This window comes from Dicentrarchus labrax, unplaced genomic scaffold, assembly GCF_905237075.1.
Source record: "Dicentrarchus labrax unplaced genomic scaffold, dlabrax2021, whole genome shotgun sequence".
NCBI lineage: Eukaryota > Metazoa > Chordata > Actinopteri > Moronidae > Dicentrarchus > Dicentrarchus labrax.
This window is the reverse complement of record NW_026136705.1, coordinates 3070665-3095484: the sequence shown is the minus strand read 5'-3', so window position 1 is coordinate 3095484 and position 24820 is coordinate 3070665. Positions and strand designations below refer to the sequence as shown.

Sequence of the window (24820 nt, the reverse complement as noted above, 5' to 3'; positions counted from 1 at the left end):
GACAGTCCCAGTTTTTCACCTTGCCGCTGTCAAGCTGTTAGGGTGGAGGGCTCGTCCGGGAATTGAACCCGGGACCTCTCGCACCCGAAGCGAGAATCATACCCCTAGACCAACGAGCCACAAAAAGCCCCTTTTCTGTCTGATTAAAAAAATTTGATTCCGACACGATCGAGCCAGTAGAAAATGCTTTGCCGAGAGAAGGCGCCGCTTTTGGAGCCATTGACGAAATCCCTCAATTCATTCAACGGGACTTCTCGCATGGAATCAACTTTAGCCACAGTTCAAGGACAAAAGCCGGATCATCTGATACTTACTTTTGCTCTTGATGCGTGTTTTTGACGGAGGAAGGGGGACTGCAACAACACTAAGACGCGTATTCTGTAAAGAGTGTACTCATTTCTAGGTGCATCGGGAGGTACTTCAGTTGCTGGTCAACAAAGATCTTACTGAGAGCCCCAGTTTAAAGACCTGAGGGCTCGTCCGGGATTTGAACCCGGGACCTCTCGCACCCAAAGCGAGAATCATACCCCTAGACCAACGAGCCACAAAACACTGAGACGGGGTCTGATTTCATCACTGCTGGATTAAGAGAAAACACAGTTGCCGCAAAAGAAAAGCAATCTCAAGTGCTGCTTTATCCACCGCCTTAATGGGACTATGCCAACAGTCTGCTCCCGCTTCCAGTCTTTGTACAAAACTTGGTTAAGCAGGTCGTGAGCTCACACATTTCTGGCCAGGATGTTGCTGACAGTGCCAACAACAGATCTTGATGCTTACAAGTTGTCCTTGACAAGGGCTCGTCCGGGATTTGAACCCGGGACCTCTCGCACCCTACGCGAGAATCATACCCCTAGACCAACGAGCCACGGAAAGCTCCAAAAGTGTCTGATTCGATCACGGCTGAATCATTAGACACAGACCTGCAAGTTTGTCACTGTGGACGGCTCATCCAGGTTTTCAACACAGACCAAAATGCACTCAGATTGGCTGCCTTGTGATTTTTGGTTGATCTTTCTTTAAACATAAAGCCTTAGAAAGAAAAAATAGAGGCCACAATTCAAGGAAAAGGCCGGTGCATCTGATGCGTTTCTTTGCTTCAGATCCACTCTGTGCTGGTCATATGGCTTCGAGAGGCTGGGAGGTGGACTGCAGCAACACTAAGATGGATCATCTACAGAGAGTGTGCTTATTTCTGAGTGCAGGAGGAGGTGCTTCAGTTCGTGGTCAACAAAGACCCTACCTACAGTCCCAGTTTTAAGACCGTGTCCTGGATTCGAACCTCGCACCCTAAGCGAGAATCATACCCCTAGAGCAATGAGCCACTGAAAGCTCTGAAAGTTGTCATTGTTGAGTGCTCATCCAGGTTTGAAACCTGAACCAAAATGCAATCAGATTGGCTGCATTTGATTATGGATTGACTTTTCTTTTATCAAAAGACTTAGAAATTAGACTCAGGCAGGGGAGAGTAAAGCCTTTTTGTTCCCATCCACGTAGAGGTTTGCCAAAGAAGCTCCTGTTGTTCCGATCACACAGGTTAGATGATTGAGTGGACTGCAACGATGCTGAGACTGCTTCTTTTGGAGTGAAGGAGCAGGTACTTCACGCTTAACAAGTATGTTGCTGACAGTCCCAGTTTTTCACCTTGCCGCTGTCAAGCTGTTAGGGTGGAGGGCTCGTCCGGGGAATTGAACCCGGGACCTCTCGCACCCGAAGCGAGAATCATACCCCTAGACCAACGAGCCACAAAAAGCCCCTTTTCTGTCTGATTAAAAAAATTTGATTCCGACACGATCGAGCCAGTAGAAAACGCTTTGCCGAGAGAAGGCGCCGCTTTTGGAGCCATTGACGAAATCCCTCAATTCATTCAACGGGACTTCTCGCATGGAATCAACTTTAGCCACAGTTCAAGGACAAAAGCCGGATCATCTGATACTTACTTTTGCTCTTGATGCGTGTTTTTGACGGAGGAAGGGGGACTGCAACAACACTAAGACGCGTATTCTGTAAAGAGTCTACTCATTTCTAGGTGCATCGGGAGGTACTTCAGTTGCTGGTCAACAAAGATCTTACTGAGAGCCCCAGTTCAAAGACCTGAGGGCTCGTCCGGGATTTGAACCCGGGACCTCTCGCACCCAAAGCGAGAATCATACCCCTAGACCAACGAGCCACAAAACACTGAGACGAGGTCTGATTTCATCACTGCTGGATTAAGAGAAAACACAGTTGCCGCAAAAGAAAAGCAATCTCAAGTGCTGCTTTATCCACCGCCTTAATGGGACTATGCCAACAGTCTGCTCCCGCTTCCAGTCTTTGTACAAAACTTGGTTAAGCAGGTCGTGAGCTCACACATTTCTGGCCAGGATGTTGCTGACAGTGCCAACAACAGATCTTGATGCTTACAAGTTGTCCTTGACAAGGGCTCGTCCGGGATTTGAACCCGGGACCTCTCGCACCCTAAGCGAGAATCATACCCCTAGACCAACGAGCCACGGAAAGCTCCAAAAGTGTCTGATTCGATCACTGCTGAATCATTAGACACAGACCTGCAAGTTTGTCACTGTGGACGGCTCATCCAGGTTTTCAACACAGACCAAAATGCACTCAGATTGGCTGCCTTGTGATTTTTGGTTGATCTTTCTTTAAACATAAAGCCTTAGAAAGAAAAAATAGAGGCCACAATTCAAGGAAAAAGGCCGGTGCATCTGATGCGTTTCTTTGCTTCAGATCCACTCTGTGCTGGTCATATGGCTTCGAGAGGCTGGGAGGTGGACTGCAGCAACACTAAGATGGATCATCTACAGAGAGTGTGCTTATTTCTGAGTGCAGGAGGAGGTGCTTCAGTTCGTGGTCAACAAAGACCCTACCTACAGTCCCAGTTTTAAGACCGTGTCCTGGATTCGAACCTCGCACCCTAAGCGAGAATCATACCCCTAGAGCAATGAGCCACTGAAAGCTCTGAAAGTTGTCATTGTTGAGTGCTCATCCAGGTTTGAAACCTGAACCAAAATGCAATCAGATTGGCTGCATTTGATTATGGATTGACTTTTCTTTTATCAAAAGACTTAGAAATTAGACTCAGGCAGGGGAGAGTAAAGCCTTTTTGTTCCCATCCACGTAGAGGTTTGCCAAAGAAGCTCCTGTTGTTCCGATCACACAGGTTAGATGATTGAGTGGACTGCAACGATGCTGAGACTGCTTCTTTTGGAGTGAAGGAGCAGGTACTTCACGCTTAACAAGTATGTTGCTGACAGTCCCAGTTTTTCACCTTGCCGCTGTCAAGCTGTTAGGGTGGAGGGCTCGTCCGGGAATTGAACCCGGGACCTCTCGCACCCGAAGCGAGAATCATACCCCTAGACCAACGAGCCACAAAAAGCCCCTTTTCTGTCTGATTAAAAAAATTTGATTCCGACACGATCGAGCCAGTAGAAAATGCTTTGCCGAGAGAAGGCGCCGCTTTTGGAGCCATTGACGAAATCCCTCAATTCATTCAACGGGACTTCTCGCATGGAATCAACTTTAGCCACAGTTCAAGGACAAAAGCCGGATCATCTGATACTTACTTTTGCTCTTGATGCGTGTTTTTGACGGAGGAAGGGGGACTGCAACAACACTAAGACGCGTATTCTGTAAAGAGTGTACTCATTTCTAGGTGCATCGGGAGGTACTTCAGTTGCTGGTCAACAAAGATCTTACTGAGAGCCCCAGTTTAAAGACCTGAGGGCTCGTCCGGGATTTGAACCCGGGACCTCTCGCACCCAAAGCGAGAATCATACCCCTAGACCAACGAGCCACAAAACACTGAGACGGGGTCTGATTTCATCACTGCTGGATTAAGAGAAAACACAGTTGCCGCAAAAGAAAAGCAATCTCAAGTGCTGCTTTATCCACCGCCTTAATGGGACTATGCCAACAGTCTGCTCCCGCTTCCAGTCTTTGTACAAAACTTGGTTAAGCAGGTCGTGAGCTCACACATTTCTGGCCAGGATGTTGCTGACAGTGCCAACAACAGATCTTGATGCTTACAAGTTGTCCTTGACAAGGGCTCGTCCGGGATTTGAACCCGGGACCTCTCGCACCCTAAGCGAGAATCATACCCCTAGACCAACGAGCCACGGAAAGCTCCAAAAGTGTCTGATTCGATCACGGCTGAATCATTAGACACAGACCTGCAAGTTTGTCACTGTGGACGGCTCATCCAGGTTTTCAACACAGACCAAAATGCACTCAGATTGGCTGCCTTGTGATTTTTGGTTGATCTTTCTTTAAACATAAAGCCTTAGAAAGAAAAAATAGAGGCCACAATTCAAGGAAAAAGGCCGGTGCATCTGATGCGTTTCTTTGCTTCAGATCCACTCTGTGCTGGTCATATGGCTTCGAGAGGCTGGGAGGTGGACTGCAGCAACACTAAGATGGATCATCTACAGAGAGTGTGCTTATTTCTGAGTGCAGGAGGAGGTGCTTCAGTTCGTGGTCAACAAAGACCCTACCTACAGTCCCAGTTTTAAGACCGTGTCCTGGATTCGAACCTCGCACCCTAAGCGAGAATCATACCCCTAGAGCAATGAGCCACTGAAAGCTCTGAAAGTTGTCATTGTTGAGTGCTCATCCAGGTTTGAAACCTGAACCAAAATGCAATCAGATTGGCTGCATTTGATTATGGATTGACTTTTCTTTTATCAAAAGACTTAGAAATTAGACTCAGGCAGGGGAGAGTAAAGCCTTTTTGTTCCCATCCACGTAGAGGTTTGCCAAAGAAGCTCCTGTTGTTCCGATCACACAGGTTAGATGATTGAGTGGACTGCAACGATGCTGAGACTGCTTCTTTTGGAGTGAAGGAGCAGGTACTTCACGCTTAACAAGTATGTTGCTGACAGTCCCAGTTTTTCACCTTGCCGCTGTCAAGCTGTTAGGGTGGAGGGCTCGTCCGGGAATTGAACCCGGGACCTCTCGCACCCGAAGCGAGAATCATACCCCTAGACCAACGAGCCACAAAAAGCCCCTTTTCTGTCTGATTAAAAAAATTTGATTCCGACACGATCGAGCCAGTAGAAAATGCTTTGCCGAGAGAAGGCGCCGCTTTTGGAGCCATTGACGAAATCCCTCAATTCATTCAACGGGACTTCTCGCATGGAATCAACTTTAGCCACAGTTCAAGGACAAAAGCCGGATCATCTGATACTTACTTTTGCTCTTGATGCGTGTTTTTGACGGAGGAAGGGGGACTGCAACAACACTAAGACGCGTATTCTGTAAAGAGTGTACTCATTTCTAGGTGCATCGGGAGGTACTTCAGTTGCTGGTCAACAAAGATCTTACTGAGAGCCCCAGTTTAAAGACCTGAGGGCTCGTCCGGGATTTGAACCCGGGACCTCTCGCACCCTAAGCGAGAATCATACCCCTAGACCAACGAGCCACGGAAAGCTCCAAAAGATCTGATTCGATCACTGCTGAATCATTAGACACAGACCTGCAAGTTTGTCACTGTGGACGGCTCATCCAGGTTTTCAACACAGACCAAAATGCACTCAGATTGGCTGCCTTGTGATTTTTGGTTGATCTTTCTTTAAACATAAAGCCTTAGAAAGAAAAAATAGAGGCCACAATTCAAGGAAAAAGGCCGGTGCATCTGATGCGTTTCTTTGCTTCAGATCCACTCTGTGCTGGTCATATGGCTTCGAGAGGCTGGGAGGTGGACTGCAGCAACACTAAGATGGATCATCTACAGAGAGTGTGCTTATTTCTGAGTGCAGGAGGAGGTGCTTCAGTTCGTGGTCAACAAAGACCCTACCTACAGTCCCAGTTTTAAGACCGTGTCCTGGATTCGAACCTCGCACCCTAAGCGAGAATCATACCCCTAGAGCAATGAGCCACTGAAAGCTCTGAAAGTTGTCATTGTTGAGTGCTCATCCAGGTTTGAAACCTGAACCAAAATGCAATCAGATTGGCTGCATTTGATTATGGATTGACTTTTCTTTTATCAAAAGACTTAGAAATTAGACTCAGGCAGGGGAGAGTAAAGCCTTTTTGTTCCCATCCACGTAGAGGTTTGCCAAAGAAGCTCCTGTTGTTCCGATCACACAGGTTAGATGATTGAGTGGACTGCAACGATGCTGAGACTGCTTCTTTTGGAGTGAAGGAGCAGGTACTTCACGCTTAACAAGTATGTTGCTGACAGTCCCAGTTTTTCACCTTGCCGCTGTCAAGCTGTTAGGGTGGAGGGCTCGTCCGGGGAATTGAACCCGGGACCTCTCGCACCCGAAGCGAGAATCATACCCCTAGACCAACGAGCCACAAAAAGCCCCTTTTCTGTCTGATTAAAAAAATTTGATTCCGACACGATCGAGCCAGTAGAAAATGCTTTGCCGAGAGAAGGCGCCGCTTTTGGAGCCATTGACGAAATCCCTCAATTCATTCAACGGGACTTCTCGCATGGAATCAACTTTAGCCACAGTTCAAGGACAAAAGCCGGATCATCTGATACTTACTTTTGCTCTTGATGCGTGTTTTTGACGGAGGAAGGGGGACTGCAACAACACTAAGACGCGTATTCTGTAAAGAGTGTACTCATTTCTAGGTGCATCGGGAGGTACTTCAGTTGCTGGTCAACAAAGATCTTACTGAGAGCCCCAGTTTAAAGACCTGAGGGCTCGTCCGGGATTTGAACCCGGGACCTCTCGCACCCAAAGCGAGAATCATACCCCTAGACCAACGAGCCACAAAACACTGAGACGGGGTCTGATTTCATCACTGCTGGATTAAGAGAAAACACAGTTGCCGCAAAAGAAAAGCAATCTCAAGTGCTGCTTTATCCACCGCCTTAATGGGACTATGCCAACAGTCTGCTCCCGCTTCCAGTCTTTGTACAAAACTTGGTTAAGCAGGTCGTGAGCTCACACATTTCTGGCCAGGATGTTGCTGACAGTGCCAACAACAGATCTTGATGCTTACAAGTTGTCCTTGACAAGGGCTCGTCCGGGATTTGAACCCGGGACCTCTCGCACCCTAAGCGAGAATCATACCCCTAGACCAACGAGCCACGGAAAGCTCCAAAAGTGTCTGATTCGATCACTGCTGAATCATTAGACACAGACCTGCAAGTTTGTCACTGTGGACGGCTCATCCAGGTTTTCAACACAGACCAAAATGCACTCAGATTGGCTGCCTTGTGATTTTTGGTTGATCTTTCTTTAAACATAAAGCCTTAGAAAGAAAAAATAGAGGCCACAATTCAAGGAAAAGGCCGGTGCATCTGATGCGTTTCTTTGCTTCAGATCCACTCTGTGCTGGTCATATGGCTTCGAGAGGCTGGGAGGTGGACTGCAGCAACACTAAGATGGATCATCTACAGAGAGTGTGCTTATTTCTGAGTGCAGGAGGAGGTGCTTCAGTTCGTGGTCAACAAAGACCCTACCTACAGTCCCAGTTTTAAGACCGTGTCCTGGATTCGAACCTCGCACCCTAAGCGAGAATCATACCCCTAGAGCAATGAGCCACTGAAAGCTCTGAAAGTTGTCATTGTTGAGTGCTCATCCAGGTTTGAAACCTGAACCAAAATGCAATCAGATTGGCTGCATTTGATTATGGATTGACTTTTCTTTTATCAAAAGACTTAGAAATTAGACTCAGGCAGGGGAGAGTAAAGCCTTTTTGTTCCCATCCACGTAGAGGTTTGCCAAAGAAGCTCCTGTTGTTCCGATCACACAGGTTAGATGATTGAGTGGACTGCAACGATGCTGAGACTGCTTCTTTTGGAGTGAAGGAGCAGGTACTTCACGCTTAACAAGTATGTTGCTGACAGTCCCAGTTTTTCACCTTGCCGCTGTCAAGCTGTTAGGGTGGAGGGCTCGTCCGGGAATTGAACCCGGGACCTCTCGCACCCGAAGCGAGAATCATACCCCTAGACCAACGAGCCACAAAAAGCCCCTTTTCTGTCTGATTAAAAAAATTTGATTCCGACACGATCGAGCCAGTAGAAAATGCTTTGCCGAGAGAAGGCGCCGCTTTTGGAGCCATTGACGAAATCCCTCAATTCATTCAACGGGACTTCTCGCATGGAATCAACTTTAGCCACAGTTCAAGGACAAAAGCCGGATCATCTGATACTTACTTTTGCTCTTGATGCGTGTTTTTGACGGAGGAAGGGGGACTGCAACAACACTAAGACGCGTATTCTGTAAAGAGTGTACTCATTTCTAGGTGCATCGGGAGGTACTTCAGTTGCTGGTCAACAAAGATCTTACTGAGAGCCCCAGTTTAAAGACCTGAGGGCTCGTCCGGGATTTGAACCCGGGACCTCTCGCACCCAAAGCGAGAATCATACCCCTAGACCAACGAGCCACAAAACACTGAGACGGGGTCTGATTTCATCACTGCTGGATTAAGAGAAAACACAGTTGCCGCAAAAGAAAAGCAATCTCAAGTGCTGCTTTATCCACCGCCTTAATGGGACTATGCCAACAGTCTGCTCCCGCTTCCAGTCTTTGTACAAAACTTGGTTAAGCAGGTCGTGAGCTCACACATTTCTGGCCAGGATGTTGCTGACAGTGCCAACAACAGATCTTGATGCTTACAAGTTGTCCTTGACAAGGGCTCGTCCGGGATTTGAACCCGGGACCTCTCGCACCCTAAGCGAGAATCATACCCCTAGACCAACGAGCCACGGAAAGCTCCAAAAGTGTCTGATTCGATCACGGCTGAATCATTAGACACAGACCTGCAAGTTTGTCACTGTGGACGGCTCATCCAGGTTTTCAACACAGACCAAAATGCACTCAGATTGGCTGCCTTGTGATTTTTGGTTGATCTTTCTTTAAACATAAAGCCTTAGAAAGAAAAAATAGAGGCCACAATTCAAGGAAAAAGGCCGGTGCATCTGATGCGTTTCTTTGCTTCAGATCCACTCTGTGCTGGTCATATGGCTTCGAGAGGCTGGGAGGTGGACTGCAGCAACACTAAGATGGATCATCTACAGAGAGTGTGCTTATTTCTGAGTGCAGGAGGAGGTGCTTCAGTTCGTGGTCAACAAAGACCCTACCTACAGTCCCAGTTTTAAGACCGTGTCCTGGATTCGAACCTCGCACCCTAAGCGAGAATCATACCCCTAGAGCAATGAGCCACTGAAAGCTCTGAAAGTTGTCATTGTTGAGTGCTCATCCAGGTTTGAAACCTGAACCAAAATGCAATCAGATTGGCTGCATTTGATTATGGATTGACTTTTCTTTTATCAAAAGACTTAGAAATTAGACTCAGGCAGGGGAGAGTAAAGCCTTTTTGTTCCCATCCACGTAGAGGTTTGCCAAAGAAGCTCCTGTTGTTCCGATCACACAGGTTAGATGATTGAGTGGACTGCAACGATGCTGAGACTGCTTCTTTTGGAGTGAAGGAGCAGGTACTTCACGCTTAACAAGTATGTTGCTGACAGTCCCAGTTTTTCACCTTGCCGCTGTCAAGCTGTTAGGGTGGAGGGCTCGTCCGGGAATTGAACCCGGGACCTCTCGCACCCGAAGCGAGAATCATACCCCTAGACCAACGAGCCACAAAAAGCCCCTTTTCTGTCTGATTAAAAAAATTTGATTCCGACACGATCGAGCCAGTAGAAAATGCTTTGCCGAGAGAAGGCGCCGCTTTTGGAGCCATTGACGAAATCCCTCAATTCATTCAACGGGACTTCTCGCATGGAATCAACTTTAGCCACAGTTCAAGGACAAAAGCCGGATCATCTGATACTTACTTTTGCTCTTGATGCGTGTTTTTGACGGAGGAAGGGGGACTGCAACAACACTAAGACGCGTATTCTGTAAAGAGTGTACTCATTTCTAGGTGCATCGGGAGGTACTTCAGTTGCTGGTCAACAAAGATCTTACTGAGAGCCCCAGTTTAAAGACCTTAGGGCTCGTCCGGGATTTGAACCCGGGACCTCTCGCACCCAAAGCGAGAATCATACCCCTAGACCAACGAGCCACAAAACACTGAGACGGGGTCTGATTTCATCACTGCTGGATTAAGAGAAAACACAGTTGCCGCAAAAGAAAAGCAATCTCAAGTGCTGCTTTATCCACCGCCTTAATGGGACTATGCCAACAGTCTGCTCCCGCTTCCAGTCTTTGTACAAAACTTGGTTAAGCAGGTCGTGAGCTCACACATTTCTGGCCAGGATGTTGCTGACAGTGCCAACAACAGATCTTGATGCTTACAAGTTGTCCTTGACAAGGGCTCGTCCGGGATTTGAACCCGGGACCTCTCGCACCCTAAGCGAGAATCATACCCCTAGACCAACGAGCCACGGAAAGCTCCAAAAGTGTCTGATTCGATCACGGCTGAATCATTAGACACAGACCTGCAAGTTTGTCACTGTGGACGGCTCATCCAGGTTTTCAACACAGACCAAAATGCACTCAGATTGGCTGCCTTGTGATTTTTGGTTGATCTTTCTTTAAACATAAAGCCTTAGAAAGAAAAAATAGAGGCCACAATTCAAGGAAAAAGGCCGGTGCATCTGATGCGTTTCTTTGCTTCAGATCCACTCTGTGCTGGTCATATGGCTTCGAGAGGCTGGGAGGTGGACTGCAGCAACACTAAGATGGATCATCTACAGAGAGTGTGCTTATTTCTGAGTGCAGGAGGAGGTGCTTCAGTTCGTGGTCAACAAAGACCCTACCTACAGTCCCAGTTTTAAGACCGTGTCCTGGATTCGAACCTCGCACCCTAAGCGAGAATCATACCCCTAGAGCAATGAGCCACTGAAAGCTCTGAAAGTTGTCATTGTTGAGTGCTCATCCAGGTTTGAAACCTGAACCAAAATGCAATCAGATTGGCTGCATTTGATTATGGATTGACTTTTCTTTTATCAAAAGACTTAGAAATTAGACTCAGGCAGGGGAGAGTAAAGCCTTTTTGTTCCCATCCACGTAGAGGTTTGCCAAAGAAGCTCCTGTTGTTCCGATCACACAGGTTAGATGATTGAGTGGACTGCAACGATGCTGAGACTGCTTCTTTTGGAGTGAAGGAGCAGGTACTTCACGCTTAACAAGTATGTTGCTGACAGTCCCAGTTTTTCACCTTGCCGCTGTCAAGCTGTTAGGGTGGAGGGCTCGTCCGGGAATTGAACCCGGGACCTCTCGCACCCGAAGCGAGAATCATACCCCTAGACCAACGAGCCACAAAAAGCCCCTTTTCTGTCTGATTAAAAAAATTTGATTCCGACACGATCGAGCCAGTAGAAAATGCTTTGCCGAGAGAAGGCGCCGCTTTTGGAGCCATTGACGAAATCCCTCAATTCATTCAACGGGACTTCTCGCATGGAATCAACTTTAGCCACAGTTCAAGGACAAAAGCCGGATCATCTGATACTTACTTTTGCTCTTGATGCGTGTTTTTGACGGAGGAAGGGGGACTGCAACAACACTAAGACGCGTATTCTGTAAAGAGTGTACTCATTTCTAGGTGCATCGGGAGGTACTTCAGTTGCTGGTCAACAAAGATCTTACTGAGAGCCCCAGTTTAAAGACCTTAAGGCTCGTCCGGGATTTGAACCCGGGACCTCTCGCACCCAAAGCGAGAATCATACCCCTAGACCAACGAGCCACAAAACACTGAGACGGGGTCTGATTTCATCACTGCTGGATTAAGAGAAAACACAGTTGCCGCAAAAGAAAAGCAATCTCAAGTGCTGCTTTATCCACCGCCTTAATGGGACTATGCCAACAGTCTGCTCCCGCTTCCAGTCTTTGTACAAAACTTGGTTAAGCAGGTCGTGAGCTCACACATTTCTGGCCAGGATGTTGCTGACAGTGCCAACAACAGATCTTGATGCTTACAAGTTGTCCTTGACAAGGGCTCGTCCGGGATTTGAACCCGGGACCTCTCGCACCCTAAGCGAGAATCATACCCCCTAGACCAACGAGCCACGGAAAGCTCCAAAAGTGTCTGATTCGATCACGGCTGAATCATTAGACACAGACCTGCAAGTTTGTCACTGTGGACGGCTCATCCAGGTTTTCAACACAGACCAAAATGCACTCAGATTGGCTGCCTTGTGATTTTTGGTTGATCTTTCTTTAAACATAAAGCCTTAGAAAGAAAAAATAGAGGCCACAATTCAAGGAAAAAGGCCGGTGCATCTGATGCGTTTCTTTGCTTCAGATCCACTCTGTGCTGGTCATATGGCTTCGAGAGGCTGGGAGGTGGACTGCAGCAACACTAAGATGGATCATCTACAGAGAGTGTGCTTATTTCTGAGTGCAGGAGGAGGTGCTTCAGTTCGTGGTCAACAAAGACCCTACCTACAGTCCCAGTTTTAAGACCGTGTCCTGGATTCGAACCTCGCACCCTAAGCGAGAATCATACCCCTAGAGCAATGAGCCACTGAAAGCTCTGAAAGTTGTCATTGTTGAGTGCTCATCCAGGTTTGAAACCTGAACCAAAATGCAATCAGATTGGCTGCATTTGATTATGGATTGACTTTTCTTTTATCAAAAGACTTAGAAATTAGACTCAGGCAGGGGAGAGTAAAGTCTTTTTGTTCCCATCCACGTAGAGGTTTGCCAAAGAAGCTCCTGTTGTTCCGATCACACAGGTTAGATGATTGAGTGGACTGCAACGATGCTGAGACTGCTTCTTTTGGAGTGAAGGAGCAGGTACTTCACGCTTAACAAGTATGTTGCTGACAGTCCCAGTTTTTCACCTTGCCGCTGTCAAGCTGTTAGGGTGGAGGGCTCGTCCGGGAATTGAACCCGGGACCTCTCGCACCCGAAGCGAGAATCATACCCCTAGACCAACGAGCCACAAAAAGCCCCTTTTCTGTCTGATTAAAAAAATTTGATTCCGACACGATCGAGCCAGTAGAAAATGCTTTGCCGAGAGAAGGCGCCGCTTTTGGAGCCATTGACGAAATCCCTCAATTCATTCAACGGGACTTCTCGCATGGAATCAACTTTAGCCACAGTTCAAGGACAAAAGCCGGATCATCTGATACTTACTTTTGCTCTTGATGCGTGTTTTTGACGGAGGAAGGGGGACTGCAACAACACTAAGACGCGTATTCTGTAAAGAGTGTACTCATTTCTAGGTGCATCGGGAGGTACTTCAGTTGCTGGTCAACAAAGATCTTACTGAGAGCCCCAGTTTAAAGACCTTAGGGCTCGTCCGGGATTTGAACCCGGGACCTCTCGCACCCAAAGCGAGAATCATACCCCTAGACCAACGAGCCACAAAACACTGAGACGGGGTCTGATTTCATCACTGCTGGATTAAGAGAAAACACAGTTGCCGCAAAAGAAAAGCAATCTCAAGTGCTGCTTTATCCACCGCCTTAATGGGACTATGCCAACAGTCTGCTCCCGCTTCCAGTCTTTGTACAAAACTTGGTTAAGCAGGTCGTGAGCTCACACATTTCTGGCCAGGATGTTGCTGACAGTGCCAACAACAGATCTTGATGCTTACAAGTTGTCCTTGACAAGGGCTCGTCCGGGATTTGAACCCGGGACCTCTCGCACCCTAAGCGAGAATCATACCCCCTAGACCAACGAGCCACGGAAAGCTCCAAAAGTGTCTGATTCGATCACGGCTGAATCATTAGACACAGACCTGCAAGTTTGTCACTGTGGACGGCTCATCCAGGTTTTCAACACAGACCAAAATGCACTCAGATTGGCTGCCTTGTGATTTTTGGTTGATCTTTCTTTAAACATAAAGCCTTAGAAAGAAAAAATAGAGGCCACAATTCAAGGAAAAAGGCCGGTGCATCTGATGCGTTTCTTTGCTTCAGATCCACTCTGTGCTGGTCATATGGCTTCGAGAGGCTGGGAGGTGGACTGCAGCAACACTAAGATGGATCATCTACAGAGAGTGTGCTTATTTCTGAGTGCAGGAGGAGGTGCTTCAGTTCGTGGTCAACAAAGACCCTACCTACAGTCCCAGTTTTAAGACCGTGTCCTGGATTCGAACCTCGCACCCTAAGCGAGAATCATACCCCTAGAGCAATGAGCCACTGAAAGCTCTGAAAGTTGTCATTGTTGAGTGCTCATCCAGGTTTGAAACCTGAACCAAAATGCAATCAGATTGGCTGCATTTGATTATGGATTGACTTTTCTTTTATCAAAAGACTTAGAAATTAGACTCAGGCAGGGGAGAGTAAAGTCTTTTTGTTCCCATCCACGTAGAGGTTTGCCAAAGAAGCTCCTGTTGTTCCGATCACACAGGTTAGATGATTGAGTGGACTGCAACGATGCTGAGACTGCTTCTTTTGGAGTGAAGGAGCAGGTACTTCACGCTTAACAAGTATGTTGCTGACAGTCCCAGTTTTTCACCTTGCCGCTGTCAAGCTGTTAGGGTGGAGGGCTCGTCCGGGAATTGAACCCGGGACCTCTCGCACCCGAAGCGAGAATCATACCCCTAGACCAACGAGCCACAAAAAGCCCCTTTTCTGTCTGATTAAAAAAATTTGATTCCGACACGATCGAGCCAGTAGAAAATGCTTTGCCGAGAGAAGGCGCCGCTTTTGGAGCCATTGACGAAATCCCTCAATTCATTCAACGGGACTTCTCGCATGGAATCAACTTTAGCCACAGTTCAAGGACAAAAGCCGGATCATCTGATACTTACTTTTGCTCTTGATGCGTGTTTTTGACGGAGGAAGGGGGACTGCAACAACACTAAGACGCGTATTCTGTAAAGAGTGTACTCATTTCTAGGTGCATCGGGAGGTACTTCAGTTGCTGGTCAACAAAGATCTTACTGAGAGCCCCAGTTTAAAGACCTGAGGGCTCGTCCGGGATTTGAACCCGGGACCTCTCGCACCCAAAGCGAGAATCATACCCCTAGACCAACGAGCCACAAAACACTGAGACGGGGTCTGATTTCATCACTGCTGGATTAAGAGAAAACACAGTTGCCGCAAAAGAAAAGCAATCTCAAGTGCTGCTTTATCCACCGCCTTAATGGGACTATGCCAACAGTCTGCTCCCGCTTCCAGTCTTTGTACAAAACTTGGTTAAGCAGGTCGTGAGCTCACACATTTCTGGCCAGGATGTTGCTGACAGTGCCAACAACAGATCTTGATGCTTACAAGTTGTCCTTGACAAGGGCTCGTCCGGGATTTGAACCCGGGACCTCTCGCACCCTAAGCGAGAATCATACCCCTAGACCAACGAGCCACGGAAAGCTCCAAAAGTGTCTGATTCGATCACTGCTGAATCATTAGACACAGACCTGCAAGTTTGTCACTGTGGACGGCTCATCCAGGTTTTCAACACAGACCAAAATGCACTCAGATTGGCTGCCTTGTGATTTTTGGTTGATCTTTCTTTAAACATAAAGCCTTAGAAAGAAAAAAATAGAGGCCACAATTCAAGGAAAAAGGCCGGTGCATCTGATGCGTTTCTTTGCTTCAGATCCACTCTGTGCTGGTCATATGGCTTCGAGAGGCTGGGAGGTGGACTGCAGCAACACTAAGATGGATCATCTACAGAGAGTGTGCTTATTTCTGAGTGCAGGAGGAGGTGCTTCAGTTCGTGGTCAACAAAGACCCTACCTACAGTCCCAGTTTTAAGACCGTGTCCTGGATTCGAACCTCGCACCCTAAGCGAGAATCATACCCCCTAGAGCAATGAGCCACTGAAAGCTCTGAAAGTTGTCATTGTTGAGTGCTCATCCAGGTTTGAAACCTGAACCAAAATGCAATCAGATTGGCTGCATTTGATTATGGATTGACTTTTCTTTTATCAAAAGACTTAGAAATTAGACTCAGGCAGGGGAGAGTAAAGTCTTTTTGTTCCCATCCACGTAGAGGTTTGCCAAAGAAGCTCCTGTTGTTCCGATCACACAGGTTAGATGATTGAGTGGACTGCAACGATGCTGAGACTGCTTCTTTTGGAGTGAAGGAGCAGGTACTTCACGCTTAACAAGTATGTTGCTGACAGTCCCAGTTTTTCACCTTGCCGCTGTCAAGCTGTTAGGGTGGAGGGCTCGTCCGGGAATTGAACCCGGGACCTCTCGCACCCGAAGCGAGAATCATACCCCTAGACCAACGAGCCACAAAAAGCCCCTTTTCTGTCTGATTAAAAAAATTTGATTCCGACACGATCGAGCCAGTAGAAAATGCTTTGCCGAGAGAAGGCGCCGCTTTTGGAGCCATTGACGAAATCCCTCAATTCATTCAACGGGACTTCTCGCATGGAATCAACTTTAGCCACAGTTCAAGGACAAAAGCCGGATCATCTGATACTTACTTTTGCTCTTGATGCGTGTTTTTGACGGAGGAAGGGGGACTGCAACAACACTAAGACGCGTATTCTGTAAAGAGTGTACTCATTTCTAGGTGCATCGGGAGGTACTTCAGTTGCTGGTCAACAAAGATCTTACTGAGAGCCCCAGTTTAAAGACCTGAGGGCTCGTCCGGGATTTGAACCCGGGACCTCTCGCACCCAAAGCGAGAATCATATCCCTAGACCAACGAGCCACAAAACACTGAGACGGGGTCTGATTTCATCACTGCTGGATTAAGAGAAAACACAGTTGCCGCAAAAGAAAAGCAATCTCAAGTGCTGCTTTATCCACCGCCTTAATGGGGGGCCAACAGTCTGCTCCCGCTTCCAGTCTTTGTACAAAACTTGGGTAAGCAGGTCGTGAGCTCACACATTTCTGGCCAGGATGTTGCTGACAGTGCCAACAACAGATCTTGATGCTTACAAGTTGTCCTTGACAAGGGCTCGTCCGGGATTTGAACCCGGGACCTCTCGCACCCTAAGCGAGAATCATACCCCTAGACCAACGAGCCACGGAAAGCTCCAAAAGTGTCTGATTCGATCACTGCTGAATCATTAGACACAGACCTGCAAGTTTGTCACTGTGGACGGCTCATCCAGGTTTTCAACACAGACCAAAATGCACTCAGATTGGCTGCCTTGTGATTTTTGGTTGATCTTTCTTTAAACATAAAGCCTTAGAAAGAAAAAATAGAGGCCACAATTCAAGGAAAAGGCCGGTGCATCTGATGCGTTTCTTTGCTTCAGATCCACTCTGTGCTGGTCATATGGCTTCGAGAGGCTGGGAGGTGGACTGCAGCAACACTAAGATGGATCATCTACAGAGAGTGTGCTTATTTCTGAGTGCAGGAGGAGGTGCTTCAGTTCGTGGTCAACAAAGACCCTACCTACAGTCCCAGTTTTAAGACCGTGTCCTGGATTCGAACCTCGCACCCTAAGCGAGAATCATACCCCTAGAGCAATGAGCCACTGAAAGCTCTGAAAGTTGTCATTGTTGAGTGCTCATCCAGGTTTGAAACCTGAACCAAAATGCAATCAGATTGGCTGCATTTGATTATGGATTGACTTTTCTTTTATCAAAAGACTTAGAAATTAGACTCAGGCAGGGGAGAGTAAAGCCTTTTTGTTCCCATCCACGTAGAGGTTTGCCAAAGAAGCTCCTGTTGTTCCGATCACACAGGTTAGATGATTGAGTGGACTGCAACGATGCTGAGACTGCTTCTTTTGGAGTGAAGGAGCAGGTACTTCACGCTTAACAAGTATGTTGCTGACAGTCCCAGTTTTTCACCTTGCCGCTGTCAAGCTGTTAGGGTGGAGGGCTCGTCCGGGAATTGAACCCGGGACCTCTCGCACCCGAAGCGAGAATCATACCCCTAGACCAACGAGCCACAAAAAGCCCCTTTTCTGTCTGATTAAAAAATTTGATTCCGACACGATCGAGCCAGTAGAAAATGCTTTGCCGAGAGAAGGCGCCGCTTTTGGAGCCATTGACGAAATCCCTCAATTCATTCAACGGGACTTCTCGCATGGAATCAACTTTAGCCACAGTTCAAGGACAAAAGCCGGATCATCTGATACTTACTTTTGCTCTTGATGCGTGTTTTTGACGGAGGAAGGGGGACTGCAACAACACTAAGACGCGTATTCTGTAAAGAGTGTACTCATTTCTAGGTGCATCGGGAGGTACTTCAGTTGCTGGTCAACAAAGATCTTACTGAGAGCCCCAGTTTAAAGACCTGAGGGCTCGTCCGGGATTTGAACCCGGGACCTCTCGCACCCAAAGCGAGAATCATACCCCTAGACCAACGAGCCACAAAACACTGAGACGGGGTCTGATTTCATCACTGCTGGATTAAGAGAAAACACAGTTGCCGCAAAAGAAAAGCAATCTCAAGTGCTGCTTTATCCACCGCCTTAATGGGACTATGCCAACAGTCTGCTCCCGCTTCCAGTCTTTGTACAAAACTTGGTTAAGCAGGTCGTGAGCTCACACATTTCTGGCCAGGATGTTGCTGACAGTGCCAACAACAGATCTTGATGCTTACAAGTTGTCCTTGACAAGGGCTCGTCCGGGATTTGAACCCGGGACCTCTCGCACCCTAAGCGAGAATCATACCCCTAGACCAACGAGCCACGGAAAGCTCCAAAAGTGTCTGATTCGATCACTGCTGAATCATTAGACACAGACCTGCAAGTTTGTCACTGTGGACGGCTCATCCAGGTTTTCAACACAGACCAAAATGCACTCAGATTGGCTGCCTTGTGATTTTTGGTTGATCTTTCTTTAAACATAAAGCCTTAGAAAGAAAAAAATAGAGGCCACAATTCAAGGAAAAAGGCCGGTGCATCTGATGCGTTTCTTTGCTTCAGATCCACTCTGTGCTGGTCATATGGCTTCGAGAGGCTGGGAGGTGGACTGCAGCAACACTAAGATGGATCATCTACAGAGAGTGTGCTTATTTCTGAGTGCAGGAGGAGGTGCTTCAGTTCGTGGTCAACAAAGACCCTACCTACAGTCCCAGTTTTAAGACCGTGTCCTGGATTCGAACCTCGCACCCTAAGCGAGAATCATACCCCTAGAGCAATGAGCCACTGAAAGCTCTGAAAGTTGTCATTGTTGAGTGCTCATCCAGGTTTGAAACCTGAACCAAAATGCAATCAGATTGGCTGCATTTGATTATGGATTGACTTTTCTTTTATCAAAAGACTTAGAAATTAGACTCAGGCAGGGGAGAGTAAAGCCTTTTTGTTCCCATCCACGTAGAGGTTTGCCAAAGAAGCTCCTGTTGTTCCGATCACACAGGTTAGATGATTGAGTGGACTGCAACGATGCTGAGACTGCTTCTTTTGGAGTGAAGGAGCAGGTACTTCACGCTTAACAAGTATGTTGCTGACAGTCCCAGTTTTTCACCTTGCCGCTGTCAAGCTGTTAGGGTGGAGGGCTCGTCCGGGAATTGAACCCGGGACCTCTCGCACCCGAAGCGAGAATCATACCCCTAGACCAACGAGCCACAAAAAGCCCCTTTTCTGTCTGATTAAAAAAATTTGATTCCGACACGATCGAGCCAGTAGAAAATGCTTTGCCGAGAGAAGGCGCCGCTTTTGGAGCCATTGACGAAATCCCTCAATTCATTCAACGGGACTTCTCGCATGGAATCAACTTTAGCCACAGTTCAAGGACAAAAGCCGGATCATCTGATACTTACTTTTGCTCTTGATGCGTGTTTTTGACGGAGGAAGGGGGACTGCAACAACACTAAGACGCGTATTCTGTAAAGAGTGTACTCATTTCTAGGTGCATCGGGAGGTACTTCAGTTGCTGGTCAACAAAGATCTTACTGAGAGCCCCAGTTTAAAGACCTGAGGGCTCGTCCGGGATTTGAACCCGGGACCTCTCGCACCCTAAGCGAGAATCATACCCCTAGACCAACGAGCCACGGAAAGCTCCAAAAGTGTCTGATTCGATCACGGCTGAATCATTAGACACAGACCTGCAAGTTTGTCACTGTGGACGGCTCATCCAGGTTTTCAACCCAGACCAAAATGCACTCAGATTGGCTGCCTTGTGATTTTTGGTTGATCTTTCTTTAAACATAAAGCCTTAGAAAGAAAAAAATAGAGGCCACAATTCAAGGAAAAGGCCGGTGCATCTGATGCGTTTCTTTGCTTCAGATCCACTCTGTGCTGGTCATATGGCTTCGAGAGGCTGGGAGGTGGACTGCAGCAACACTAAGATGGATCATCTACAGAGAGTGTGCTTATTTCTGAGTGCAGGAGGAGGTGCTTCAGTTCGTGGTCAACAAAGACCCTACCTACAGTCCCAGTTTTAAGACCGTGTCCTGGATTCGAACCTCGCACCCTAAGCGAGAATCATACCCCTAGAGCAATGAGCCACTGAAAGCTCTGAAAGTTGTCATTGTTGAGTGCTCATCCAGGTTTGAAACCTGAACCAAAATGCAATCAGATTGGCTGCATTTGATTATGGATTGACTTTTCTTTTATCAAAAGACTTAGAAATTAGACTCAGGCAGGGGAGAGTAAAGCCTTTTTGTTCCCATCCACGTAGAGGTTTGCCAAAGAAGCTCCTGTTGTTCCGATCACACAGGTTAGATGATTGAGTGGACTGCAACGATGCTGAGACTGCTTCTTTTGGAGTGAAGGAGCAGGTACTTCACGCTTAACAAGTATGTTGCTGACAGTCCCAGTTTTTCACCTTGCCGCTGTCAAGCTGTTAGGGTGGAGGGCTCGTCCGGGGAATTGAACCCGGGACCTCTCGCACCCGAAGCGAGAATCATACCCCTAGACCAACGAGCCACAAAAAGCCCCTTTTCTGTCTGATTAAAAAAATTTGATTCCGACACGATCGAGCCAGTAGAAAATGCTTTGCCGAGAGAAGGCGCCGCTTTTGGAGCCATTGACGAAATCCCTCAATTCATTCAACGGGACTTCTCGCATGGAATCAACTTTAGCCACAGTTCAAGGACAAAAGCCGGATCATCTGATACTTACTTTTGCTCTTGATGCGTGTTTTTGACGGAGGAAGGGGGACTGCAACAACACTAAGACGCGTATTCTGTAAAGAGTGTACTCATTTCTAGGTGCATCGGGAGGTACTTCAGTTGCTGGTCAACAAAGATCTTACTGAGAGCCCCAGTTTAAAGACCTGAGGGCTCGTCCGGGATTTGAACCCGGGACCTCTCGCACCCAAAGCGAGAATCATACCCCTAGACCAACGAGCCACAAAACACTGAGACGGGGTCTGATTTCATCACTGCTGGATTAAGAGAAAACACAGTTGCCGCAAAAGAAAAGCAATCTCAAGTGCTGCTTTATCCACCGCCTTAATGGGACTATGCCAACAGTCTGCTCCCGCTTCCAGTCTTTGTACAAAACTTGGTTAAGCAGGTCGTGAGCTCACACATTTCTGGCCAGGATGTTGCTGACAGTGCCAACAACAGATCTTGATGCTTACAAGTTGTCCTTGACAAGGGCTCGTCCGGGATTTGAACCCGGGACCTCTCGCACCCTAAGCGAGAATCATACCCCTAGACCAACGAGCCACGGAAAGCTCCAAAAGTGTCTGATTCGATCACGGCTGAATCATTAGACACAGACCTGCAAGTTTGTCACTGTGGACGGCTCATCCAGGTTTTCAACACAGACCAAAATGCACTCAGATTGGCTGCCTTGTGATTTTTGGTTGATCTTTCTTTAAACATAAAGCCTTAGAAAGAAAAAATAGAGGCCACAATTCAAGGAAAAAGGCCGGTGCATCTGATGCGTTTCTTTGCTTCAGATCCACTCTGTGCTGGTCATATGGCTTCGAGAGGCTGGGAGGTGGACTGCAGCAACACTAAGATGGATCATCTACAGAGAGTGTGCTTATTTCTGAGTGCAGGAGGAGGTGCTTCAGTTCGTGGTCAACAAAGACCCTACCTACAGTCCCAGTTTTAAGACCGTGTCCTGGATTCGAACCTCGCACCCTAAGCGAGAATCATACCCCTAGAGCAATGAGCCACTGAAAGCTCTGAAAGTTGTCATTGTTGAGTGCTCATCCAGGTTTGAAACCTGAACCAAAATGCAATCAGATTGGCTGCATTTGATTATGGATTGACTTTTCTTTTATCAAAAGACTTAGAAATTAGACTCAGGCAGGGGAGAGTAAAGCCTTTTTGTTCCCATCCACGTAGAGGTTTGCCAAAGAAGCTCCTGTTGTTCCGATCACACAGGTTAGATGATTGAGTGGACTGCAACGATGCTGAGACTGCTTCTTTTGGAGTGAAGGAGCAGGTACTTCACGGTTAACAAGTATGTTGCTGACAGTCCCAGTTTTTCACCTTGCCGCTGTCAAGCTGTTAGGGTGGAGGGCTCGTCCGGGAATTGAACCCGGGACCTCTCGCACCCGAAGCGAGAATCATACCCCTAGACCAACGAGCCACAAAAAGCCCCTTTTCTGTCTGATTAAAAAAATTTGATTCCGACACGATCGAGCCAGTAGAAAATGCTTTGCCGAGAGAAGGCGCCGCTTTGGAGCCATTGACGAAATCCCTCAATTCATTCAACGGGACTCTCGCATGGAATCAACTTTAGCCACAGTTCAAGGACAAAAGCCGGATCATCTGATACTTACTTTTGCTCTTGATGCGTGTTTTTGACGGAGGAAGGGGGACTGCAACAACACTAAGACGCGTATTCTGTAAAGAGTGTAATCATTTCTAGGTGTATCGGGAGGTACTTCAGTTGCTGGTCAACAAAGATCTTACTGAGAGCCCCAGTTTAAAGACCTGAGGGCTCGTCCGGGATTTGAACCCGGGACCTCTCGCACCCAAAGCGAGAATCATACCCCTAGACCAACGAGCCACAAAACACTGAGACGGGGTCTGATTTCATCACTGCTGGATTAAGAGAAAACACAGTTGCCGCAAAAGAAAAGCAATCTCAAGTGCTGCTTTATCCACCGCCTTAATGGGACTATGCCAACAGTCTGCTCCCGCTTCCAGTCTTTGTACAAAACAGAAGGCGCCGCTTTTGGAGCCATTGACGAAATCCCTCAATTCATTCAACGGGACTAGAGCAATGAGCCACTGAAAGTTCTGAAAGTTGTCATTGTTGAGTGCTCATCCAGGTTTGAAACCTGAACCAAAATGCAATCAGATTGGCTGCCTTGTGATTTTTTCCGATGCTAGGCTAACTTTTTTCCCATCTTGCAATCTTTTTCATTAGCTAGGAAAAACAGGTCTCAGCAACTATGCCAACCGACAGTAATTACAGGTGCCGCTTTTGCCCGCATTGACAAAATTTGTTGATTCTTTCAGTGGGACCTCTCGAATCGAAACAAGTTTAGCCACTGACCATATCCAAAACGGTGTAAATGTTCAGACACCAACAAGAGGTAATTAAAAGGACACAAAGCAGAGACCCAGTTTTATAGTAACTCTAACAAAATACAATATAGAGAACAGTAATACAAGAATACAGCCGCTGTATCATGTATCAAAAAAAAAAAATTAACTGTTGCATTCACTTCTTCTTTCGTACTTTCTTACATTTAATTTCCCTGTTCTCCAGTTAATTTTAGCTGAATGTCAAAATTGTTTGAATGAGTTTATTGGAGGGTTATTGAGATCACCTGTTGCACAGAGTGTGGGGACTGACTGACTTTTAAATAAGGATTAAGAGCAGCTTGGTGCATTCCCCTTTTGGCCAATCAGGGTGTGACAACGCACCTTTCTTTAGGGCATAAGAGAGGTGAAAAACTGTCCACGTCAATTTAGTGCAGATCTTGTTTTAGCAGCTATTGTCCGCCAGAAACTCTGGTGTTTAGGTTAGTTTGAGATTCTGAAACCTGGTCTGAGTGAATATTAAAGAACCCCTTTCCAATAGGTTACCTGCACAAGGGTAGATCTCCGTGCCATGTCTGCAGGGATGCTTGGTTAAGCTGTGACTCACCAATCAGCCTAATGGACCACTTATGCACCAGTGGAAGAAACAAACTTCAGTCCTTAAGGGGGTGAAATCAATCTTGCGTAGCATCAAGCCTCTGCATTCACATACTTGCACCATGTTTGTGCCCTTTTTTTTTTTTTAAACCAGTGACCCAAAAAGAGGATGGTTGGCCATGTTTGGCCTTTTATGTATTGCTTTTTCATGTATTGCTTTTTCATATCACATAGTCAAGATTTCCAATTCTGATGCTTGTTTCATGTTCAGAAAAAGGCCTTTTTTAGTTTGTCCTATAGAGGTCAAGGGCAGGTGACATATAAACCACATGTGTATTATTACATTCTCAATGTTGATGTCTAATGTTCTTTCAGAGAAATAAGCCAATTTGAATAGTCAAGCTTCTGGACAGATTTAACCAAATGGTCTCAAAGAGAGGGTGACCTTCAAAAAGAGAATAGAGGAGGTTGTTTGGTGATCTCCTGGAGCACAGGCTCAGCATTCAGGATGTACCAATGTTTGATGATGATTAAAGATTTTGCCGAACAGTGATTTAGTCAGTGACAAGTGTCTGTGATTCAATTTGTTTGTTTTGAGGAATTTTTGAAGAGCAAACCTATCACTTATTTTGGCAGATTGAAAGGGAGCATCAGTCTCCTTTTTTGAAGAAGAAAATTCTCTTAACTGTTCACACATCATTTGATTTTGGCTTAGTCAGCAAAAGATGTTTTGATATAAAACTGGCTTTTAGGTTCGCTTGGTGTGTTGGGTGACTAATTTTTATTTTTTATGCACCAATATACAAAGGAAAATTCCTTGTATGTGAAAACCTAATTGTCAATAAACCCCTTTCTGATTTGTTGCATGTAGCAAAGTATTACTGTCTGTTGGTTTATGCTAAATGAAAGTGAATTGTTACAATCTCCTTTTCAAAAAAAAGTCACACTTTCTTGTATAAGTGATTTTGCTGTTAACAATGATGCTCTGAGGAAGGACTTAATTTTTTTTTTATTATTTGTACTGTGAAAACCAAATACCTAGTAAGTACTTGATCAGGAATGTTTCTTGAAATTTCAAAACAAATTAGTGTCACTTAAAATTACACGTATAAGATGAGA

The 24820-nt window shown here is 46.7% G+C and overlaps 42 non-coding genes across 42 annotated transcripts; all 42 read right to left on the bottom strand.

Moving 5' to 3' along the window:
* Positions 1 to 47: 47 nt before the first annotated feature.
* Positions 48 to 119, bottom strand: trnap-cgg (transfer RNA proline (anticodon CGG)). The gene has a single exon. It is a non-coding gene; the product is annotated as a tRNA-Pro (tRNA).
* A 353-nt stretch (positions 120 to 472) lies between these two features.
* trnap-ugg (transfer RNA proline (anticodon UGG)) lies at positions 473 to 544 on the bottom strand. Its single transcript has one exon. It is a non-coding gene; the product is annotated as a tRNA-Pro (tRNA).
* Positions 545 to 793: 249 nt separating this feature from the next.
* trnap-agg (transfer RNA proline (anticodon AGG)) lies at positions 794 to 865 on the bottom strand. The gene has a single exon. It is a non-coding gene; the product is annotated as a tRNA-Pro (tRNA).
* An 804-nt stretch (positions 866 to 1669) lies between these two features.
* trnap-cgg (transfer RNA proline (anticodon CGG)) lies at positions 1670 to 1742 on the bottom strand. Its single transcript has one exon. It is a non-coding gene; the product is annotated as a tRNA-Pro (tRNA).
* Positions 1743 to 2095: 353 nt separating this feature from the next.
* trnap-ugg (transfer RNA proline (anticodon UGG)) lies at positions 2096 to 2167 on the bottom strand. The gene has a single exon. It is a non-coding gene; the product is annotated as a tRNA-Pro (tRNA).
* A 249-nt stretch (positions 2168 to 2416) lies between these two features.
* On the bottom strand, positions 2417 to 2488 carry trnap-agg (transfer RNA proline (anticodon AGG)). Its single transcript has one exon. It is a non-coding gene; the product is annotated as a tRNA-Pro (tRNA).
* An 805-nt stretch (positions 2489 to 3293) lies between these two features.
* trnap-cgg (transfer RNA proline (anticodon CGG)) lies at positions 3294 to 3365 on the bottom strand. Its single transcript has one exon. It is a non-coding gene; the product is annotated as a tRNA-Pro (tRNA).
* A 353-nt stretch (positions 3366 to 3718) lies between these two features.
* trnap-ugg (transfer RNA proline (anticodon UGG)) lies at positions 3719 to 3790 on the bottom strand. Its single transcript has one exon. It is a non-coding gene; the product is annotated as a tRNA-Pro (tRNA).
* Positions 3791 to 4039: 249 nt separating this feature from the next.
* Positions 4040 to 4111, bottom strand: trnap-agg (transfer RNA proline (anticodon AGG)). The gene has a single exon. It is a non-coding gene; the product is annotated as a tRNA-Pro (tRNA).
* Positions 4112 to 4916: 805 nt separating this feature from the next.
* On the bottom strand, positions 4917 to 4988 carry trnap-cgg (transfer RNA proline (anticodon CGG)). The gene has a single exon. It is a non-coding gene; the product is annotated as a tRNA-Pro (tRNA).
* A 353-nt stretch (positions 4989 to 5341) lies between these two features.
* On the bottom strand, positions 5342 to 5413 carry trnap-agg (transfer RNA proline (anticodon AGG)). The gene has a single exon. It is a non-coding gene; the product is annotated as a tRNA-Pro (tRNA).
* Positions 5414 to 6217: 804 nt separating this feature from the next.
* On the bottom strand, positions 6218 to 6290 carry trnap-cgg (transfer RNA proline (anticodon CGG)). Its single transcript has one exon. It is a non-coding gene; the product is annotated as a tRNA-Pro (tRNA).
* A 353-nt stretch (positions 6291 to 6643) lies between these two features.
* On the bottom strand, positions 6644 to 6715 carry trnap-ugg (transfer RNA proline (anticodon UGG)). The gene has a single exon. It is a non-coding gene; the product is annotated as a tRNA-Pro (tRNA).
* Positions 6716 to 6964: 249 nt separating this feature from the next.
* trnap-agg (transfer RNA proline (anticodon AGG)) lies at positions 6965 to 7036 on the bottom strand. The gene has a single exon. It is a non-coding gene; the product is annotated as a tRNA-Pro (tRNA).
* An 804-nt stretch (positions 7037 to 7840) lies between these two features.
* On the bottom strand, positions 7841 to 7912 carry trnap-cgg (transfer RNA proline (anticodon CGG)). The gene has a single exon. It is a non-coding gene; the product is annotated as a tRNA-Pro (tRNA).
* Positions 7913 to 8265: 353 nt separating this feature from the next.
* trnap-ugg (transfer RNA proline (anticodon UGG)) lies at positions 8266 to 8337 on the bottom strand. Its single transcript has one exon. It is a non-coding gene; the product is annotated as a tRNA-Pro (tRNA).
* Positions 8338 to 8586: 249 nt separating this feature from the next.
* trnap-agg (transfer RNA proline (anticodon AGG)) lies at positions 8587 to 8658 on the bottom strand. The gene has a single exon. It is a non-coding gene; the product is annotated as a tRNA-Pro (tRNA).
* An 805-nt stretch (positions 8659 to 9463) lies between these two features.
* On the bottom strand, positions 9464 to 9535 carry trnap-cgg (transfer RNA proline (anticodon CGG)). Its single transcript has one exon. It is a non-coding gene; the product is annotated as a tRNA-Pro (tRNA).
* A 353-nt stretch (positions 9536 to 9888) lies between these two features.
* Positions 9889 to 9960, bottom strand: trnap-ugg (transfer RNA proline (anticodon UGG)). The gene has a single exon. It is a non-coding gene; the product is annotated as a tRNA-Pro (tRNA).
* Positions 9961 to 10209: 249 nt separating this feature from the next.
* On the bottom strand, positions 10210 to 10281 carry trnap-agg (transfer RNA proline (anticodon AGG)). Its single transcript has one exon. It is a non-coding gene; the product is annotated as a tRNA-Pro (tRNA).
* Positions 10282 to 11086: 805 nt separating this feature from the next.
* trnap-cgg (transfer RNA proline (anticodon CGG)) lies at positions 11087 to 11158 on the bottom strand. Its single transcript has one exon. It is a non-coding gene; the product is annotated as a tRNA-Pro (tRNA).
* Positions 11159 to 11511: 353 nt separating this feature from the next.
* trnap-ugg (transfer RNA proline (anticodon UGG)) lies at positions 11512 to 11583 on the bottom strand. Its single transcript has one exon. It is a non-coding gene; the product is annotated as a tRNA-Pro (tRNA).
* A 249-nt stretch (positions 11584 to 11832) lies between these two features.
* trnap-agg (transfer RNA proline (anticodon AGG)) lies at positions 11833 to 11905 on the bottom strand. Its single transcript has one exon. It is a non-coding gene; the product is annotated as a tRNA-Pro (tRNA).
* Positions 11906 to 12710: 805 nt separating this feature from the next.
* Positions 12711 to 12782, bottom strand: trnap-cgg (transfer RNA proline (anticodon CGG)). Its single transcript has one exon. It is a non-coding gene; the product is annotated as a tRNA-Pro (tRNA).
* Positions 12783 to 13135: 353 nt separating this feature from the next.
* trnap-ugg (transfer RNA proline (anticodon UGG)) lies at positions 13136 to 13207 on the bottom strand. The gene has a single exon. It is a non-coding gene; the product is annotated as a tRNA-Pro (tRNA).
* A 249-nt stretch (positions 13208 to 13456) lies between these two features.
* On the bottom strand, positions 13457 to 13529 carry trnap-agg (transfer RNA proline (anticodon AGG)). Its single transcript has one exon. It is a non-coding gene; the product is annotated as a tRNA-Pro (tRNA).
* An 805-nt stretch (positions 13530 to 14334) lies between these two features.
* On the bottom strand, positions 14335 to 14406 carry trnap-cgg (transfer RNA proline (anticodon CGG)). The gene has a single exon. It is a non-coding gene; the product is annotated as a tRNA-Pro (tRNA).
* Positions 14407 to 14759: 353 nt separating this feature from the next.
* trnap-ugg (transfer RNA proline (anticodon UGG)) lies at positions 14760 to 14831 on the bottom strand. The gene has a single exon. It is a non-coding gene; the product is annotated as a tRNA-Pro (tRNA).
* Positions 14832 to 15080: 249 nt separating this feature from the next.
* trnap-agg (transfer RNA proline (anticodon AGG)) lies at positions 15081 to 15152 on the bottom strand. The gene has a single exon. It is a non-coding gene; the product is annotated as a tRNA-Pro (tRNA).
* An 807-nt stretch (positions 15153 to 15959) lies between these two features.
* trnap-cgg (transfer RNA proline (anticodon CGG)) lies at positions 15960 to 16031 on the bottom strand. Its single transcript has one exon. It is a non-coding gene; the product is annotated as a tRNA-Pro (tRNA).
* Positions 16032 to 16384: 353 nt separating this feature from the next.
* On the bottom strand, positions 16385 to 16456 carry trnap-ugg (transfer RNA proline (anticodon UGG)). Its single transcript has one exon. It is a non-coding gene; the product is annotated as a tRNA-Pro (tRNA).
* Positions 16457 to 16702: 246 nt separating this feature from the next.
* On the bottom strand, positions 16703 to 16774 carry trnap-agg (transfer RNA proline (anticodon AGG)). Its single transcript has one exon. It is a non-coding gene; the product is annotated as a tRNA-Pro (tRNA).
* An 804-nt stretch (positions 16775 to 17578) lies between these two features.
* trnap-cgg (transfer RNA proline (anticodon CGG)) lies at positions 17579 to 17650 on the bottom strand. Its single transcript has one exon. It is a non-coding gene; the product is annotated as a tRNA-Pro (tRNA).
* Positions 17651 to 18002: 352 nt separating this feature from the next.
* On the bottom strand, positions 18003 to 18074 carry trnap-ugg (transfer RNA proline (anticodon UGG)). Its single transcript has one exon. It is a non-coding gene; the product is annotated as a tRNA-Pro (tRNA).
* A 249-nt stretch (positions 18075 to 18323) lies between these two features.
* On the bottom strand, positions 18324 to 18395 carry trnap-agg (transfer RNA proline (anticodon AGG)). The gene has a single exon. It is a non-coding gene; the product is annotated as a tRNA-Pro (tRNA).
* An 806-nt stretch (positions 18396 to 19201) lies between these two features.
* trnap-cgg (transfer RNA proline (anticodon CGG)) lies at positions 19202 to 19273 on the bottom strand. The gene has a single exon. It is a non-coding gene; the product is annotated as a tRNA-Pro (tRNA).
* Positions 19274 to 19626: 353 nt separating this feature from the next.
* Positions 19627 to 19698, bottom strand: trnap-agg (transfer RNA proline (anticodon AGG)). Its single transcript has one exon. It is a non-coding gene; the product is annotated as a tRNA-Pro (tRNA).
* An 805-nt stretch (positions 19699 to 20503) lies between these two features.
* On the bottom strand, positions 20504 to 20576 carry trnap-cgg (transfer RNA proline (anticodon CGG)). The gene has a single exon. It is a non-coding gene; the product is annotated as a tRNA-Pro (tRNA).
* Positions 20577 to 20929: 353 nt separating this feature from the next.
* Positions 20930 to 21001, bottom strand: trnap-ugg (transfer RNA proline (anticodon UGG)). Its single transcript has one exon. It is a non-coding gene; the product is annotated as a tRNA-Pro (tRNA).
* Positions 21002 to 21250: 249 nt separating this feature from the next.
* On the bottom strand, positions 21251 to 21322 carry trnap-agg (transfer RNA proline (anticodon AGG)). Its single transcript has one exon. It is a non-coding gene; the product is annotated as a tRNA-Pro (tRNA).
* Positions 21323 to 22127: 805 nt separating this feature from the next.
* trnap-cgg (transfer RNA proline (anticodon CGG)) lies at positions 22128 to 22199 on the bottom strand. The gene has a single exon. It is a non-coding gene; the product is annotated as a tRNA-Pro (tRNA).
* Positions 22200 to 22550: 351 nt separating this feature from the next.
* On the bottom strand, positions 22551 to 22622 carry trnap-ugg (transfer RNA proline (anticodon UGG)). Its single transcript has one exon. It is a non-coding gene; the product is annotated as a tRNA-Pro (tRNA).
* Between the last annotated feature and the right edge of the window lie 2198 nt (positions 22623 to 24820).